We start from the raw sequence: 18,726 nt of genomic DNA on the forward strand, positions 1-18,726 counted from the left end.
GAGCGGGGAGGAGTGTGGGGGGTAAGCAGCGTGAGTACCTGTCTGTGTGTGTGTCCGAGTGCGTGCGTGCTTGTCTGTGTGTGTGTGTGTCTGAGTGCGTGAGTGCCTGTCTGTGTGTGTGCCTGAGTGCCTGCCTGCGTGTGTGTGTGTGTGTGTGTATGTGTGTGTATGAGTGCGTGAGTGCCTGCCTCTGTCTGTGTGTGTGTGTGTGTGTATGTGTGCCTGTGTGCCTGTGTGTGTGTATATGAGTGCCTGTGTGTGTGTGTTTTACTTACCATCAGCAGCTCCAGCCCGTGGAGGGAGGGAGGGGGGGGGAGAGTAGCGGGTCCCTCCGCTCAAGCCACGCCCCCCTCCCTGTCAAACCTCCCCCTCCCGCCCACCTCCCGCTCCGGCTCCCGCTCCCTACAAACCGCATATCGCGGTCTGTGTATGTCAGCGCCCCGCCTGTCTGCAGTGCGGGCGCGCTGACTCTGGGAGCGGGGCCTTAGCCTAAGGCCTCGGTCCCGCTGCGCTCGTTGGCGCGGGCGGCCACACACGAGTTCCCCACCAGCAGGGGAATCCTGCGGAGCCGGTCCCGGTCCCCCCTGGCTGCACAGCTTACTACACGCTGTGGCGCGTCAGCCGCTATGGGATACAAGAGAATGGTGATCCCTAGCGTTGACGCGTCACGTGGTGTGGCTGTGAGCCACTGGGGAGGGGAGGCTTCGGGAGGAGGAGAGGCTTCGGGGAGTGCCTGTCTGTGTGTGTGAGTGCGTGCCTGTCTGTGTGTGTGTATGTGTGTGCCTGAGTGCCTGCCTCTGTGTGTGTGTGTGTTGCTTACCTTCAATTAGCAGCCCGAGCCCGTGGAGGGAGGGAGGGGGGGGGGGAGAGTAGCGGGTCCCGCCGCTCAAGCCACGCCCCCCTCCCGCTCAAGCCTCCCACTCCCGCCCACCTCCCTACAGACCGCATATCGCGGTCTGTGTATGTCAGCGCCCCGCCTGTCTGCAGTGCAGGCGCGTTGACTCTGGGAGCGGAGCCTTAGCCTAAGAGATCACAGCCACTTGGGGCTGTTATATAGTGGTCGCGTGCGCTAGGCCGTGCGCGCGGGACTTATAATTGGCTGAGGTTAGTCAGCCCTTCTATACAAGGGCCGCGTGCATGCACGGCAGTGAGTGTGCATCAGGCCGACAGCGGGGAAGATGGGGAAGAGAATGACTTGGCGCCGCTACTGAAATGTGTGTGTGTGTGTGTGTGTGTGTGTGTGTATATATATATATATGCAAATATAGCTGTATGCTCATCTGCATGTCTTAGGCAGGTCTGCAACCCCGCCTTTCCCCATTATCACCCAGCATACAGCACTTCCACTGCAGCAAGGGATTCTGGGAAATGACATGCAAATGAGCACACAGTGTCACTTTTTGCCTCAATAACCATGTTTAACATGGTTCCCTATTTTATATATATATATATATATATATATATATATATATATATATATATATATTAGTCCAATAAAAAAAGGTATCACCTAATACTGAAGAACTCATTTATTCTGCACTATCGCAACTGGACTAACACAGCTATTTTCTGCATTATATATATTAATACACACACACACGTAGAGGTATCAGTACCGTGTTAGCCGAGCTTCAATAATCAAAAAATAAATAGATGATACCGTTCTGTGGCTAACGAAATCCTACTGTTGTTAAGTATACCTTTTGCTTGCTTCATTCATTGTAACATCGCCGGAAGAAGAGATCAGTGTATCTCGAAAGCTCGCACAAATAAAAGCATTTCGTTAGCCACAGAACGGTATCATCTATTTATTTTTGGAATATATATATATATATATATATATATATATATATATATATATATATATAGTGTGTGTGTGTGTGTGCGTGTGTTATTTATTTATTAAAAAAAAATATTTAACATTGTACACACACACACACACACACACACACAACCTTCTCAGCTCACAGCATACACACAAAAAGCATGCGGCACGTGCACACGCATTCGCACTGGCGCGCGCACGGCCTAACACTACAATATATAACAAGCCTTAGACCACATCTGTAACTGGGCTGACTATTTAAATATGCTAGTCAGAGCTCAAGAGGTTATAGTCAAATATACTGCATCTGCATATGACCAGTACCCCTTACTGCGATCCTGTCAACAGATTGCTTCAAAAGGCTATACATTACGATACAGTCAAATCTACTAATAGGGGAATCATAGAGCATCGTGACAGTATACAAGTTTAATTGATTAAGCATGCATTTTGCATTATAAAGCAAGTTTAACTGTTACCCAGTCTATCTTGTTGGCCACAGTACTAATAGGCAGTCTCTAGTGCTCTAGTTCTAACGTTTTAGTAAATTCATAAATTTTACTTAAATGGGTATTCCCACATCCCTATTGCACCTTGTCTACATTTAATTTAAGCTGAAGCGAGAGTTCCAATCCCCCTTCTGTATATTGAAAGAAAACCAACAAGTAAACGTTTTGTTGTTTCATAATTTTTTTAAATTATCCAACTTTCTGTTGTCTTCATTTACCAATGGAGGACTTCAGGGATGGCGGGGAATGTGATGCTAGCTTTGTTGACTCCAAAGAGTAATGTAATTAGAAATATATGCCCTGCCCTGTCTGTACCCCTGTTAGGTAGAGCAGCTGTGCGCAAACTGGGGAGGCACAAGATTTCTTTGGGGGGGCGCGGGCAGTTGCAGAGGTCCCGTGCTCTCCCCCCCCCCCCCCCCGGCATTTAAATTAAATGCCAGCGGACCACACGAGGCCTCTGCAACCTCTACTTACCGAGGTTCAGCCGGCTCCAGGACACATTAGGCCTGGGACCCGCTGCGCTCGTTGGCGCGGGCGGCAATGTAGCGAGTTCCCCACCAGCAGGGGAATCCTCGCGAGCCGGTCCCGGTCCCCCCTGGCGGCACAGCTGACTACACGCTGTGGCGCGTCAGCCGCTAGGAGACACAACAGAATGGTGTTTCCTAGCGTTGACGCGTCACGTGGTGTGGCTGTGAGCCAATGGGGAGGGGAGGCTGCGGGAGGAGGAGAGGCTTCGGGAGGAGGAGAGGCTTCGGGGAGCGGGGAGGAGTGTGGAGTGAAAGCAGCGTGCGTGCCTGTCTGTGTGTGTGTCTGAGTGCGTGAGTGCCTGCCTGTGTGTGTGTATGTGTGTGCCTGTCTGTGTGCGTGCCTGTCTCTGTCTGTGTGTGTGTGTGTGTGTGTGTATGAGTGCGTGCGTGCCTGTCTCTGTCTGTGTGTCTGTGTGTGTGTGTGTATGAGTGCCTGCGTGTGTGTGTTTTTTTTACTTACCTGCAGCCCGTGGAGGGAGGGGGGGGAAGAGTAGCGGGTCCCTCCGCTCAAGCCACGCCCCCCCCCTCCCTGTCAATCCTCCCACTCCCGCCCACCTCCCGCTGCGGCCCCTCACGTCATGGCCGCGCCCCCTCACGTCATGGCCGCACCCCCCGACCCGTTTGGCCACGCCCCCCCGCTCCGACTGAAGTTTCCTGTAGACCGCAGATCGCGGTACAGCGAGTTGCACGCGCCACCGGCAAGCAAGCCAGCCGTGCGGACGCGTGCAACGGGACCTTAGCCTTACCATGGCAATGCGACGTCATGACGCCACGGGTCATGTGACGTCACACGACCAACGGCGTCAAGTAAGGACGAGGGGGGTGCACCAAGGAGGAGAGCAGGCACGGGGGAAGCAGCAAAGAAAGTTTACGCGCCCCCGAGGTAGAGGATAGAATGTAGGTAAGACAGAGAGAGGGAAGGCAGTGAAACCAACCCAACACATTTGCTGATAGTACCTCCAAAAATTCAGGATAGACTTTGAAATATTGTCTCAAAACACCTCAAGTACTGAAAAATAAGCCCTTAGTTTTAACTTATACAAGAGTGGCAGTTTAACTTGGTCCTATGTGGGACCGCTCCCATAGCACTTTGAATCAGCGGTCACAACCAACAGGTATATCGGTATAAAACAAAGCGGCAATAAATTTGCAAGCACTCATAAAACACGCTGTTTTAAAGGGGTGTTGTGGTTTCAAACTCAAACTGAAAGTCTGATTCCAAATGAATAAAATACAGAAGTATAATGTGATATTGTTCCACGAGATCACATCACATATCCCATTATAAGTCAAAACCTCACAGATTCTCCCTGTCCATCCCAGCATTTGCCAATCCACATCCTTCCCGATAATCAATCTCACCTGAAACCTCACCTACATGGCAAAGCACTTGGTTAATTTAGGTCTGAAGCTCCTCACACGCTTCATGCACTTACCTGTCCTCTACAATATGTTCTTTACTACACCTGATCCTAATGTATTCTGTAAGTCTCCCATTATGCCATTTACGTTGCAAAGCTCTGTAGGGCAAGGACCCCTATTTCCCATTGTTCAACACACTTGTGAAACTCTGTATATTATCTTCCTGTACGGTCTGTATTACAAGTCTAATATGTGTAGCTAAATATACACATACGTACCACCTCCCCGCTCATAATGCACCAATGGGGTCAATGGAGACTACGACATCTGTCTGTGCCTGTTACACATATACTTCAGTTGAGGAAGACAATGGTACCCAACCCTTTCTCGCTGGCATCATAGAACCTGCCACTGTGATGCTGCTCCTCACTCAGGTGTGGGGCAGCCCTGCCTACAATGCAGGTGGTTCAGTCATCCACAATGCAAAACCCCACAGCATTTCACATTCAAAATATATTGCTGCATTAAGGGCCATTGTCTATCCCAAGTAAAATACACTAATAGCAAAGACCAGGTTAAAGTGGCAATGCAAGCCGTTTGTTTCTCCATTTAAAATAAAAATAAAAAATGTAAATACAGGATTGAAGCCGGGGGTCTTCTGAGCTGAACCCCATTCATTTCAGCTCTGGGGGATCTCCTGCTTGCGGAGGAACAGACCTGCAGAGGGCGCCGGTAGCCACTCCAGGGTTCACTGTATGGTGGCTTTTCAAACCTCCCCGGGCCCTGTAGGCTAATAAGGAAGGTGTGAGGTCACCCGGCGCACCATCCTATTGGCCCATGTGACCGGGGGCTTTAAACTGCAGAGATACCGGCACCCCCTTCAGAGGTAAGTATCTCTGGAAGCAGGGGGTCCCCGGAGCTGAAATTAACGGTGTTCAGCTCCAGAGACCCCCCTGTTCCAATCTTCTATTTTTTTTAAATGAATTGCACTCAAAGGCTTGCATCTCCTTTACGGGGTCAGATCTGTGTTATTAATGCCTTTTTTTAATCCAAATCCAATGCTTAGAATTATGCCTTTTTTTTCCTCAAAATTATTTTGTAAGCATGGTGAGCCGAGAGGGGTTTCAACTCATCTGGCTGTTCCCTTTTGTCTGATGTCTCTGCGTATTCAACAAGCGTTTGCACAGGTAAAGCCTCCTCTCTCCCCCTTCCCTTATCTTTATCGGCTCTGTGATAAGGAAATGGTTGGCTTCAGATAAAGAAAACACTCCCCCCAGAATTCGTAAGAAAGTGGAATTTTAAATCAATCTCCAGAACAAGAAGACGAATCTTTGCTTTAGCAGTTAGAATAGTTAAGGAAGTGAATTAGAATGTCCATTTGTTTTCCTGACTAAAGCCAGGAAGATGGAGAACAGCGTTGCCATCTGTACAACCAGCTGCTGACGCGTGGCCTTCCTGGAAAGTCATATCACTACGATACCTCTCTCTCCGAGTCAGAACAAGACACGGTTTCATAACACCTCCTGGACACTTCATTAAAGAGAACAGGGAACATTGAATTCAAGTATTTCAACTACTTCTGTTCCATTTGATCAATTATGGCTAAGGCCAGGCCCCCACTGGCAACTGCAGCGCTCGCTATGGCTTCTCAATGGGGCCGGGGCCGCTGCGAGGGGGAGCCACCGTGTGGCGAGTTTTTCTTCCAGACCCGAAAATTGAGATGACACGGGCGACGGACCGCTAGGCCACGCCCCCGGCGGTTCAGCCAATGAGGGCGAACCTGCTGGGTGACATCACGACCGCGCCCCCGTCACTCCCCCTGTAGCTCAATACATCTTTTGTGCTTCCACTGCAGCTAAGGATTCTGGGAAATGACATGCAAATGAGCACCCTTATCTAGTAAACTTTAACAGTATTGTACATCTTTTGCGCTTTTTTATTTCTTTCCTTCAGGTTAAGAGCAACCTGGATTTAGCAGCAGAACACGGCGTTTATGAGGAACAACAATATTGACTAGAATGTGGAGGGCCCGACAGGGATTAATTTCCCTTTCTAAAACGGACCTGCTCCTTTCCCCTTCACGAAAAAAAAAAAAAAAGGGACTGATTCAGCTTTTAGATATGTGACTACGTGCGAGACACACACACACACACACACACACACACACACACCTTTATTCACCAGTTTATACTCAGTCAAATTTAAATGTATAACCCTAATTGAGCGCACTTAGAATACGTTCCTGCATTTAGTTCCTTGCCTCTTTGTTAAAAAAAGGTGTGAGATGCTGAATGGCCCAACAATTTTACAGGAACCAAAATGGGTGGCTTTGAATTCCCTGTTATGCAGCATTTCCGTGACTTGGGCTTTGCTGTACAACCTGTGCGCTTGGGGATCCATGTTAAAGTAGATAAGTAGCAAGAACTGACGCACGGTTAGTGTTCAGTTTCATGTTATTACTCAGAATCCCTGGTTGCAGTGGAAGCGTGCTATGCCGCGGGATTATGGGATGAGACAGTTTCATGGGACCAGAAATGTGAATGTTCTTATAAGTTATATCATTAGTATATAATGTACTGTATATGTGCCATATAATGAAGAACTTTTATTAAAAGGTGAAGAGTCCAGATTGCCGCTAGGATTATTGTAAATGAGGTACCCCACTGAAATCATCTATTGCAGTATTTTATATTTTCCGTGCTAATATTGCAGTTAGCTGCCATTTAACTTTGTGTTATACTGAGTAAAAACTTGTCAACAGCTAAATAAAATGCAGCAGTAGTATGCATAGAAAAAAAAGTCTACTGTACATTTATTTAAATTGATGCAAAGGTTTTGGACCTTGTTCTAGGGTGATTTATGGAACATTTATCCTATACCAAAGAAACAGGTTTCCAATATAAATATAATTTTCCTGAAAAAGTAGAGCTATTAAAATAGCAGTGTAAATAAATGAGCAGTAGTGCTTTACTGCTAGTTTCCACACAAAAAACGCAACACTCTGTACAGTCTAGTACCCGCCGTCACACTGTCACCACCTGGCCACCTCACCATTTTAACATTCATGTCACGGAAAGTTCAATACATTTTTAAATGTCGCCCTGAAAGCTCATCTACAAAACAGCACAGAGACATACACTACTCCAGAACGCACATTGTAGACCAGAGGTGGGAAACTCCAGTCCTCAAGGGCCACCAACAGGTCAGGGTAAGGATATGTAGATATAGAGATGTAGGTGCTCAGGAGTGTCCGGAATATATAAATCCTTAAATGTAGTACAGTCTCTGGAGTGAAGCTCTATTGAGGAGTGGGTCTAAAGAGTAGCAAAAATAACAAATCAGTCAGCTGATAATAAAGTGTCTCCTGAAGTGAACCAACATGATGAAAAATAAATCCACTTGTAGTTAACGCACTGGAGTCAAACTAAATTAAAACTGGTGTTGCACACATTGTCAAATATAAGAAATGAGGTTGATTGGTTACCCACTCCTGAGCCTCCAAGAGTCCCTGATGGCGTGTCCAGCCACTGATAAGAAGATCCAACGTAGAGAAAAAAGAGAAACAGCAGTGCACTGCCAGGGAGCCACGTGGTTAAAAAAATTAATCAAAATAACATCACCCACAGGGGTAGTGCCGCCCTCCTACGCGTTTCGGACCTGCTGTCCTTTAACAAGGAGTTAAACTCCTTGTTAAAGGACCGCAGGTCCGAAACGTGTAGAAGGGCGGCACTACCCCTGTGGGTGATGTTATTTTGATTAATAAATTATTTTTTTTAACCACCTGGCTCCCTGGCAGTGCACTGCTGTTTCTCTTTTCTCTTTTTTCTCTACAGGGTAAGGATATCGTTGATTGAGCCACCTGTGCTGAAGCAGGGATATACCTAAAACCTGACCTGTGGGTGGCCCGTGGTGACAGGAGTTGTCCATCCCTGTTGTAGACTATTTGTATTCAGTAGCAATCCAATGACAACCCCATTCTTTGGGGGTCTACCTAATTCATCGGGAAACCAGTCAGGCTCCTGACAAATTGTATATACTTAGAAAAAAAATGACTTTTGCCCTCCTCCCAACATGGGTGATGGACATCTTTCTCCAAGACAGCCAATCAGTAACAGTGATCGATCTTGGCTTACTGTCAGCTTTCTGTAAGCAGTCATATTAGACCAACCCAGGGACTTCCTAATATTTACAGTCTTTATTGGGTACAAATTCCTGAACTGGAGGTTTCAAAGTGTAGGTTTGATGTGGTCCTGAACGTGGAGTCGGGCGTATAAATTAACAAAATATTATCTAGCAGGTCAAACTTATTGGTGAATGACTTATTTACTTAGAACCAGTCACAGAAAAATCGTGCGGTGCAGAAACACTTCTGCCGAGCTACCTTCTGACACTGTTACCATGCTGCTCTGTGTCGTGCCCCCATGTGATAACTCGATATGGGAGACACAGGAGCTATAGACAGTTCTTCTCGCTTCTCATTGATAGCAGTACGTATGAAAATCACAGGGTAAGCAAGAAACCTCATATCTACAGCTACTCATGTCCTATTAGGACACATCTACCATTGAAGCTTGGAACAAGAGACCTAGAGTTATGGGGATTGCGGCCAGGAGACCTGTGAGTGAGGACAGCACAGATGGGTGTGGAGAATACCATATGAATGTATAATTTTTATTTATATAGTGCCAACCATGTATGCAGCAGTTTACAAGAGACAATAAAAATACATGCAAACAAATAGACAATAGGAAAGCAAATTCCTGCCACAGCGAGCTTACTATGCATGCATATCTTTATTTATATAGCACCCACAGCTGTACTTAGCGTTTTACAAGTGAGACAATACAGTACAAGGAAATGTAATACAATAAGATCAGACAATAGGAAAGGAAATCCCTGCCCCGGAGAGCTTACAATCTAAGACGTATGATGGGAACTTACAGAGATAGTAGGTAAGGGAAAACGTGCAGTAGATAGATGGCAGTCGTAGCTATCCAAGTGATTTTTCCTCTTCCTCTCAGGAGGACAAATATATATTGTTCGTCACTAGTTTGTACATCGGGCTTTTAATAATTTAACTCTTACTTGCCTAGCTGCCCAGAAACAGAGAAAGGAAAGTAGCAGCAATCAGGGCTGAGTCAAAGCACCTCTGAGAAAATCCAACAGTGCAATCATTTGTAACCCCTTTGCTGCCAGAGTGATTTGCAGGCACTTGCCCTGGGACCACAGTAATGCCAGTTGTTTCCCAGAGTAATTGCACATTAAGTCCTCCTCAGAAAACATGCACGCTGCCCAACAAGGCTAAAATATGGAATAGGGAACCCGGAAATAGATTTTCACTCAAGTGCATGGCAACATTAGCTACCATTTGTAATATATGCCGCATAATTCCAGGTCTGTGTAATAACTTCCCAAATTCAGTCCTAACAGCCAACCCGCGGAGAGCACAATTACATCATTTACAACACACACTGCTTTGGTTAGTACAGACCAAGGAGGGAATGTTACTATAGCTAAATAAGCCAATCCAGCAATATACTCAATGATATTAATCCCCAACAGTATTTACTCAAGCTAAAAAAATGACTGGAGAATTGTACATTGGCGTATGTCAGAAGGTATTTTATGAGCAGGAAACCAAACTAAACAGGGAGGCAAGAGACTATTTCTACTCACATAAAACCTACGTATCATCTAAACTAAATGGTGGGCAACCCACAGCCAGCAACAACACATGTGGCCTTCAAGAAGTTGGCCCATTCAGGTTGTGAATGCTACTTATCCGGTATTGGGGAAAAAACATCTCTGTACCCAATGCTTAAATTGTCTCAAATTATTCAAAGCACTGTGGCTTGTGACTGGTAAACACGGTCAGTCTAAGGCTGAGTCCCCTCTTTCGCTGACCGCGCTCATGCTTGGAGAGCGGTGACGTCACCAACACTCCAAACATGAGCGACGGGTGTCCGCGCTATTTCGCACACGCGGGGGGTGGGTCGCGTTGCAGGCAAGCAGAGCGCGGTTCAATCAAAGTCAGGTTTTTTTGTTTACGCAAGGGCCAAGCGTGGGTGAGTGTCCAAAGGGCACCCACAAACCTCTATTTCTAGGGTGTATCCTACAAACCCCTCTCTGAACGGTGGGGTCTAAACATTTCTCCATCTCTGAATGACATATGGGGGGAACAATAAAGATCAAACTATCTAAACGGCAGTATCCCATAAGAAAGTATTTACCAGGCTCTATAACCTTCTCCCTGATAATTAGTAATTTTGTACTAGTCTATTAGGATTCTGGTTATAGTTAGGCTGGTATTTCAGGGTTCGACTGAGCAAGTCTTATTTGTTCTAAAGCCGGCTAAATAAGGCTTTAAATGGGAGGGGTAAATAACTTCTACCATCCCATAAACAGTTCTCCGGGAGGATACCCTCAACTCATCTCTCTGAATGTGGATGGATCCTCAACATTTTTCCCTAAATATTGAAGTTCTCAAACATTTCTCTCTGACTGGGGGGTTCCTATAAACAGGTTTCTCTCTCTAAATGGGTAATGGGAGGTACCCATAAACAGCATTAGCTCTCTGAATGGGGACAGGGGTCTCCATAAACAGCATTCTCTCTCTGAATGGGCACTGGGGGGGTTCCCATAAATAGGATTTTCTCTCCGAATATGGACATGGGGGGGTCTCCTACTCTCCTGATTACCAGACTGCAGAACGGTATCATATCTACATATTATTTATATGGGACACGCACCTACAGCTTACCAGCACCTACAGGAGTGCCAACTGACATTTTAACTAACAACTACATATAAAATATATTTTTGTGTGTGTGTGTGTATGTGTATATATATATATATATATATATACACACATATCTCTCTCTCTCTATATATATATATAGAGAGAGAGAGAGAGAGAGAGAGAGAGAGAATGTTTGTATATATATATATATATATATATATATGTGTGTGTATATTATATATTTGTGTTTATGTGTATGTATATATATATATATATATATATATATAATATATATATATATATTTGTGTGTATATATTACTAACACCCGTGGGAGCAGGCCTGGGCTCCCGTGAGCTATTGTGACCCGCACATAGACCGACGCCATCCGGGTACAGACCGGCCGAGGCCTACACACCGCGGCTCTTCCCCGCGGCTCTTACCGCTCGGTTCCCGCTCTCCGCCCTGCGGGAGAGCCGGTTGGGTGGCTGGGGCGGGCGCCTGCGAGGTTCCGGTTGCTGCGGCCTCCCCGGCTCTCGGTGATATTCCCCTTCAGGATAATCCGCCGCTCCAGGCCTCGGAACCGGCCGCCATCTCCCGCACACCGCACGCGCTGCCTGACGCACAGCGACGTCAGAGCGCACGAGAGGGAGTGCCCAGGCGTGTCGTCCTGCGCACGCGCGGGGCAACCTGGGGAATGGGCAGCGCGTGGGGCTAGTAGTGATGGTGATAGCAAGGCCTATGGAAATGGGGGGTTTCAGTCAGCCTGCCTCGCAGTGACCTGCAGGAAACACCCACAGGGAAACTTTAGCCATAAAGTGTGTTCAGCTAGTGCAATACAATCACACTCCCTGGGTTAGATATTTCATTAATACTGGCAGTGGCCTTGTATATTGCGGTACATGTGGGCAATACACAGATGGACATTCAGTTTAACCTTCCCTACAATGTTATCTAGACATCACCTCCACACACATTGCTGCTAAGGCTTGTTTTATAGTCCTCACTGCTGCGCGTGCACCCAGCGTTGCGCGTTTAGTTGTTAGGGTGCAAGCGGTGATGCACATGGTTAGGGGGAGTGACTGATGTCACAGCGTTAGGCCGCGCTGTGATTGGTTTGCGGCGTGGCGGCAGCGCGAAAATACAATTTTATTGTATTTTCCCTGGTCTGCCGCACCACCGCTCACAGCCGTGCGCACACGCGTCCCTAGTATAGAAACGTCTGGCTAACACAGCCAATTCTAATTGATGCGCGCACGGTAGCGCGCGTGTGCACTATATTACACGCCTAAGGGCTGTTCTATATAGCATACGGTCGTGCGTTCCTATGCGAACGCGCGTGCACGTGCCGCATGCTTTTCATGAATATAGAGCCGGGAGCTGCAGGTTAGTGTATATGTGTGTGCATGGGTTGTGTGAGTGAAAATAAGTCCTAGATAGATTTTTTTAAAGAAAAAAAAAGTTAATAAATATTTTTTTTTTCTTTTACAATCCTTGACCCACACACACACACACACACACACACACACACATCCATACAAACACACATCCATGCATATACACATATACATACATTTGAGCGCAGGCAGCGGCACGAAAAGATGAATTTCTTCATCTTCACCGCTGTCTGTCGGCTCCCCTCTCCCCGCCGTGCGCGCGGCCCTTCTATAGAAAAGCTGACTAACGTCAGCCAACTGAAATTCCGCGCGCGCGGCACTATAGTACGTGCCTAAAGCTCTCTGGCTGTGGTATGCGCTGATCTGGGATAAGATTGAGTCTTAAGTTCTGTAGTATTAGATCAGGAGTCTCAAACTCAGTCCTCCGGGGCCACCACCAGACAAGCTTTTATGGATATCCCTGCAGCACCACAGGTGGATCAGTCCAAAACTGAGCCACTGATTGAGCCACCTGTGCTGAAGCAGGGATATCCATAAAACTGGCCTGTTGGTGGCCCCTGAGGACTGAGTTTGAGACGCCTGTATTAGATAATACTTTCTAAAAAAAAAAATTATTTAACTCTTAATGCCATTTTTAATGAGTTTTAATATACTGAGCATCCTTTGATTTGTATTTATTTATTTATTTACTAGCTGAGAGACCCGGCGTTGCCCGGGATGTAAATGCGTAATAGGTAGTATCTTATACTATATTAGTGAAAGCACTGTATGTTTGCCTGCATGCATGTCTGCCTGCCTGCCTGCCTGGATGTCCGGTGTCCCTAGGGGAAATCTCATTGGTCCCTTGGGCCGCCCCCGCACACCTCTCATTGGCCTGAGGCGGAGTGACGGGCCAAAGGGGACACACACACACACACCTCTCTGTCCTCTCCCCCCCCCCATCACACACACCTCCCTCTCCACTCACCTCCCTCCACCTCCCGCTCCACTCACCTCCCTCCCGCTCAACTCCCTCCACCTCCCGCTCCATTCACCTCCCTCTCCATTCACCTCCCTCTCCATTCACCTCCCTCCCGCTCAACTCCCTCCCCGGCGCAGGGACAGGCAGTGGGCAGGGCAGCCTGCCGCTGCCTCCACTCACCTCCCGCTCCCTCCACCCACCTCCCGCTCCCTCCACTCCCCTCACCTCCCGCTCACCTCCCTGGCGCGGGGCCAGGGCAGCCTACCGCTGCCACGCGGCACCTAACCTCCCTCCCGCTCAACTCCCTCCCCGGCGCGGGGACAGGCAGTGGGCAGGGCAGCCTGCCGCTGCCTCCACTCACCTCCCGCTGCCTCCACTCACCTCCCGCTCCCTCCACTCACCTCCCGCTCCCTCCACCCACCTCCCGCTCCCTCCACCCACCTCCCGCTCCCTCCACTCACCTCCCCTCACCTCCCGCTCACCTCCCCTCACCTCCCGCTCACCTCCCTGGCGCGGGGACAGGCATTAGCCAGGGCAGCCTACCGCTGCCACGCGGCACCTAAGATGGCGGCGGAAGGAAGGACCCCTTCCTCCCTCGCGGACTAACTAACATGGCGGCGGCCAGAAGGAGAGGTGAGTGTGTGAGTGAGTGAGTGAGTGTGTGTCTGTGTCTATGTGTGTGTGTGTCACAGCGTGACAGTGTGTGTGTGGGACACTGTGTGTGTGTCTGTGTGCGTCTGTTACACTGTGTCTCAGACACTGTAGAGTGGGGACCGGAGCTACACATGGGGGGTGGGGGGGGGGGGGGTCAGGAGCGGAGAAAGATACAGGGGGAGTGGAGAGGAGGGACCCGTCAATTTAAACCAAACCAACCCCCCTCCTGTCCACTGCCCCCCCCTCCTGTCCACTGCCCCCCCCTCCTGTCCACTGCCCCCCCCCTCCTGTCCACCGTCACCCCCCTCCTGTCCACTGTCACCCCCCTCCTGTCCACTCTCCCCCCCCTCCTGTCCACTCTCCCCCCCCTCCTGGCCACTGTCACCCCCCCTCCTGTCCACTGTCACCCCCCCTCCTGTCCACTCTCCCCCCCCTGTCCACTCTCCCCCCCCTCCTGTCCACTGTCACCCCCCCCCCTCCTGTCCACTCTCCCCCCCCCGTCCACTCTCCCCCCCGTCCACTCTCCCCCCCCCCCGTCCACTCTCCCCCCCCCCGTCCACTCTCCCCCCCCCCGTCCACTCTCCCCCCCCCCGTCCACTCTCCCCCCCCCCGTCCACTCTCCCCCCCCCCGTCCACTCTCCCCCCCCCGTCCACTCTCCCCCCCCCCGTCCACTCTCCCCCCCCCCCGTCCACTCTCCCCCCCCCGTCCACTCTCCCCCCCCGTCCACTCTCCCCCCCCCCGTCCACTCTCCCCCCCTCCTGTCCACTCTCCCCCCCCTCCTGTCCACTCACTCTCCCCCCTGTCCACTCTCCCCCCCTCCTGTCCACTCTCCCTCCCTCCCATCCCCTCCAAATAGTCACCTATTGTTCCACCATTTATAAATAATACTACCTATTACGCATTTACATCCCGGGCAACGCCGGGTCTCTCAGCTAGTTATTTATAAATGGTGGAACAATAGGTGACTATTTGGAGGGGATGGTAGGGAGGGAGAGTGGACAGGAGGGGGGGAGAGTGGACAGGGGGGAGAGTGGACAGGAGGGGGGGGAGAGTGGACAGGAGGGGGGGGGAGAGTGGACGGGGGGGGAGAGTGGACGGGGGGGGGAGAGTGGACGGGGGGGGAGAGTGGACAGGAGGGGGGGGGTGACAGTGGACAGGAGGGGGGGGAGAGTGGACAGGGGGGGGAGAGTGGACAGGAGGGGGGGTGACAGTGGCCAGGAGGGGGGGAGAGTGGACAGGAGGGGGGGGGAGAGTGGACAGGAGGGGGGTGACAGTGGACAGGAGGGGGGTGACAGTGGACAGGAGGGGGGGGCAGTGGACAGGAGGGGGGGGCAGTGGACAGGAGGGGGGTTGGTTTGGTTTAAATTGACGGGTCCCTCCTCTCCACTCCCCCTGTATCTTTCTCCGCTCCTGACCCCCCCCCCCCCACCCCCCATGTGTAGCTCCGGTCCCCACTCTACAGTGTCTGAGACACAGTGTAACAGACGCACACAGACACACACACAGTGTCCCACACACACACTGTCACGCTGTGACACACACACACATAGACACAGACACACACTCACTCACTCACACACTCACACACACTCACCTCTCCTTCTGGCCGCCGCCATGTTAGTTAGTCCGCGAGGGAGGAAGGGGTCCTTCCTTCCGCCGCCATCTTAGGTGCCGCGTGGCAGCGGTAGGCTGCCCTGGCCAATGCCTGTCCCCGCGCCAGGGAGGTGAGCGGGAGGTGAGGGGAGGTGAGCGGGAGGTGAGGGGAGGTGAGTGGAGGGAGCGGGAGGTGGGTGGAGGGAGCGGGAGGTGGGTGGAGGGAGCGGGAGGTGAGTGGAGGCAGCGGGAGGTGAGTGGAGGCAGCGGCAGGCTGCCCTGCCCACTGCCTGTCCCCGCGCCGGGGAGGGAGTTGAGCGGGAGGGAGGTTAGGTGCCGCGTGGCAGCGGTAGGCTGCCCTGGCCAATGCCTGTCCCCGCGCCAGGGAGGTGAGCGGGAGGTGAGGGGAGGTGAGTGGAGGGAGCGGGAGGTGAGTGGAGGCAGCGGCAGGCTGCCCTGCCCACTGCCTGTCCCTGCGCCGGGGAGGGAGTTGAGCGGGAGGGAGGTGAATGGAGAGGGAGGTGAATGGAGCGGGAGGTGGAGGGAGTTGAGCGGGAGGGAGGTGAGTGGAGCGGGAGGTGGAGGGAGGTGAGTGGAGAGGGAGGTGTGTGTGATGGGGGGGGGGAGAGGACAGAGAGGTGTGTGTGTGTGTGTGTCCCCTTTGGCCCGTCACTCCGCCTCAGGCCAATGAGAGGTGTGCGGGGGCGGCCCAAGGGACCAATGAGATTTCCCCTAGGGACACCGGACATCCAGGCAGGCAGGCATGCATGCAGGCAGGCAGGCAAACATACAGTGCTTTCACTAATATAGTATAAGATAAAATATTTTACCAGGAAGTAATACATTGAGAGTTACCTCTCGTTTTCAAGTATGTCCTGGGCACAGAGTAAAACAAAATAATACATGGTTACAAATACAGTTACATAAATGAACAGGGTATACATTATATACAAGACATTGCATGCACAGTTAAAGAAAATATATATTATGAGCGTATGAAACAGTTACAGACCAGATTAAAGTGTGAGACAGCCTTAGATTTGAAAGAACTTAAGCTGGTGGTGGATATGAGAGTCTCTGGTAGGTTGTTCCAGTTTTGGGGTGCACGGAAGGAGAAGGAGGAACGTCCGGATACTTTGTTGAGTCTTGGGACCATGAATATGCTTTTGGAGTCTGATCTCAGGTGATAGGTACTGCATGTGGTAGGGGTGAGGAGCTTGTTCAGGTAGCTGGGTAGCTTGCCCAGAAAGTATTTGAGGGTGAGACAGGAAAGGTGAACTTTGCGCCTAGACTCTAGTGATGACCAATCTAGTTCTTTGAGCATTTCGCAGTGATGTGTGTTGTAGTTGCATTGGAGAACAAAACGACAAATTGAATTGTAGAGGGTGTCAAGTTTGCTAAGGTGGGTTTGAGGAGCCGAGCCATATACTATGTCTCCATAGTCAATAATTGGCATTAGCATCTGCTGTGCAATACGCTTTCTGACCAGGAGACTTAGGGAGGATTTGTTCCTGTAAAGTACCCCTAGTTTGGCATAGGTCTTGGTTGTCAGGGTATCAATGTGCATCCCGAATGTTAAGTGGGAGTCAAACCATAAGCCCAGGTATTTAAAACTAGTGACAGGTGTTAGGGTGGTGGTAGCGTTGGTTCTAATCAGGAGCTCAGTCAATGGAAGCTTTACAAATTTAGTCTTGGTCCCAAATACCATTGTTACAGTCTTGTCAGTGTTTAAAAACAGTTTGTTTTGGGAAATCCAGTTTTCGAGTCTCAAAAAGTCAGACTGAAGTATGTGTTGAAGGTCAGAGAGGCTATGGCTGTGTGCATACAGGATTGTGTCATCTGCATACATGTGTATTGAGGCTTCCTTACAAGCTGTGGGAAGATCATGTATAGCAGGCTTTAGCACAGCGATGCACAAACTGGGGGGCACGAGATTGTCTGTGGGGGGCGCGGGGTTTACAGAGGCCCAGCGCGCTTCCCGAAGGCACTTAAGTGCCGGGGAAGCGGTGAAGGCCTCTGTAAACTGCACTTACCTTGCTCCGGGAGACGCGTCGCCATGGCAACCCGGCGTCAGGTCATGTGACGTCATGATGCCGGAGCCAAGGTAAGAGGGGGGGCACGGAGAGGGGAAGGGCCGACAGGGGGCGCATGGGGAAAAGATTGCGCTCCCCTCCTTTAGCACACCTCCCCAGCAGTGCAAGATCTTCCTTACATAATATGAGTGCAAAACTTTCCTGTTTGTGATCATTTGTTGCCAATATTCCCATCAGTTTAAGCTGCAAACTGTAACAATAGATAATGTTGCCTTAGTTATATAAGAATACCAGTTAAAAGTTACTCAATCCGCGCTCTTGCTTTCTAGGATGATAATCAAGTAGATTCTCTCTCTTCTTGCAGCTCATGTGACAAGAAGTGCTTCCCCTCACTCCGAAAAACATCCACCGCTGGAAACCTCCGTTGGTGGACCAGAAATCCAAAAAAGAAAGCACAGGAGCGCACCAAGGTGAGAACAATTGTAGTGGTAAGTACAAAATAGCAAACAATTAATAACTTACATATAAGTAAAATTCAGTCCGTGTATGGGTCAATCAAACTCCTCCATGTGTCGGCATACAGTGGAATATATGGGGAAATGCTGGTGTAATAGGAATCAGTCCCGCGCGCTGGGGCTAAGCCGGTCACACGCTATAGCAACTCACTTCCGGGTTCATGCAAGTTCATGCGTCATAGGAATACCCGGATGAGAAACAAAATTCCTTGTCTTCATCATGACAAACAAAATAGCTTCGCTTCAGCATGGTAAACACAACAGTCCATAAAACATGTACTTTGCAAAACAGACCTTAAATCAAGCTGTTCTCTCTCCAGAGTTTCAGGGGATTTCCCTGCTTCAGACAGCATACAAAAAAAGACAGACCTTCTATCAGTAATCTCTTTAGTAGTTTACTCCTCTCTCCTGAACAGCTAGACAGCATGTGTCTACAGCCTGGGGTTTTTAACACACCTTGATTAGGCAGCTGGGACCCAACTAATTGTCCTGAGGTTCCCAGATGAAGTTAACCTAGTGACTGCTGCACTACAGACTAAACATACGTCTGCCAGGCATATACAGTAGCTGGTGGCTTTTATTTACCCTGTCACATTTCTCCCCTGTTAGTGT

The 18,726-nt window shown here is 49.8% G+C and overlaps 1 protein-coding gene across 3 annotated transcripts in view; it reads right to left on the bottom strand.

The window, feature by feature from the left end:
• The window catches only part of WDR33 (WD repeat domain 33), a 66,886-nt gene extending 55,287 nt beyond the window's left edge, over positions 1-11,599 (bottom strand). For all 3 annotated transcript variants that reach the window (XM_075569638.1, XM_075569637.1, XM_075569636.1), the window contains exon 1: positions 11,404-11,599. The gene's annotated coding sequence lies outside the window, so the exon portion shown is untranslated. The remainder of the gene's footprint in view (positions 1-11,403) is intronic.
• Between the last annotated feature and the right edge of the window lie 7,127 nt (positions 11,600-18,726).

The sequence above is a fragment of the Ascaphus truei genome, chromosome 14, assembly GCF_040206685.1.
Source record: "Ascaphus truei isolate aAscTru1 chromosome 14, aAscTru1.hap1, whole genome shotgun sequence".
NCBI lineage: Eukaryota > Metazoa > Chordata > Amphibia > Anura > Ascaphidae > Ascaphus > Ascaphus truei.